Here is a 1,672-nt window from a genome sequence, read left to right on the forward strand (position 1 = left end):
GCCGCGGCCCTCCCGCCGAGGGTTCGGATCCCACATACAGACCGGCCACTCACTGGCTGAGTGAGGTGCGGGCGTGACGCCGAAGGTTGCGATCCCGTTGCCGGTCCTGGTCCGGTACAGGAGCAACACTGAGGGTTGCAATCCGTTGCCGGTCACGAAAAAAGACAAAAAAAAAAAAAAAAAGTCTATCCAGGTTCCTCTTGATCACTTTTTGTCTCTGTTCTCAGCCCCCGTCAGTTGTGTGTATCCCCTGGAGTGCGAAGTAGGCTGAGATGACTTGGTTTCTTTCTGACATTCAGCTTCTAGAGTTTTCTCTCCTAAGGGCAGCTCAGGGAAATGAGGTCACTCAGGCCCAGCCAGGCAGCGTCCCCCAGGGCTGAAGTCACCCCTGAGGAAGGCTGCCCCTCCTCTCAGCTGGGGGTTTTCCGTGCTGAGCATCACAGTCAGATGGCGTGTGGGAGGCAACAGAAGGCAGTTTCCAGATCTTGGCTTGCGCGGTTTCATTCTCCCGGCTCTGGCGATGTGTATGTGGTCTTTAGCACATTGGAGGGGCAGATGCTGAGAGGAACATTCTCAGTTCTGAAGCCCAAGCTTATTTCATCTCACTGGTGCCAAGGATGACAGTGTGTGGACATGAGTCCCTCTGGAGGGCCATGCTGGGTGCTTTGAGCACATCGCAGTCTAACTTTGAACCAGGAGCCCCGCAGTGCAGGGGCCTCGCCACACACATCCTTTTAGGGAACGCCCTGCCTGGGGAGTCCAGGATGGTGCAGCGCCCTGGGGCCAGTGAGGCCTGGGTGTGTTGCCCCTGGAGGCCTGCAGACCTCATTGCAGGCAGTGGTGACCAGCACCTGGGGACGAGAGAGCCCTCTGGAGAGAGTCATTTGATAGGAGTTGTGAACTTTTGACCAGGCCACAGTTTGCAGTGACCCTGTAGGGAGGCAGCTGGGGATACGCTCTGAGAAACTAAATATACCAATGGGCAATGGCCAGAGCATGTATAAAAACAGAATGCTGACCCACATCCTGCAGCAACCAACCCACCATCTTCAGTATCCAGCCCAGGAAAGTGCCTCATACAAAGTCAGGCCACTACCTCTAGCGACAATCCAAGAAGCCCAACAATGCCAAAACCACTATCAATACCAACACCAATAACCCCTGTCACAATGAGTCCCAAATAGCCAGCACTTGATTAATACTGAAAGCTTTCTTAGTTTTTGTCCCCAATCCCAACTTAGAAACCCAGAGAAAGCCAAACATGCGCCCCTAACCACTCACACAGGATGCCCGCTCCTGGTGAGCCGCCACCAGCTCCCCCAGGCCCACAGGGCACCCCTGCAGTCCGGGCACCCCTGCAGTCCGGGCACCCCTGCAGTCAGGACACCCCTGCTGTCTGGGATCATCTTCCTTCTCCCTGAAGCACATCCATTAGGCAATCCATCAGGGAGGGATATTAGCGATACCATTTGTTTGAAAATGTCTCTATTCTTTTTTTTTTTTTGAAAGATGACCAGTAAGGGGCTCTTAACCCTTGACTTGGTGTTGTCAGCACTACGCTCTCCTGAGTGAGCCAACCAGCCATCCCTATATGGGATCCGAACTCGTGGACTTGGTGTTATCAGCACCGCACTCTCCCGAGTGAGCCACGGGCCGGCCCTGAAAATGTCTC

The sequence above is a fragment of the Galeopterus variegatus genome, unplaced genomic scaffold (genome assembly GCF_000696425.1).
Source record: "Galeopterus variegatus unplaced genomic scaffold, G_variegatus-3.0.2 Scaffold2526, whole genome shotgun sequence".
Taxonomy (NCBI): domain Eukaryota; kingdom Metazoa; phylum Chordata; class Mammalia; order Dermoptera; family Cynocephalidae; genus Galeopterus; species Galeopterus variegatus.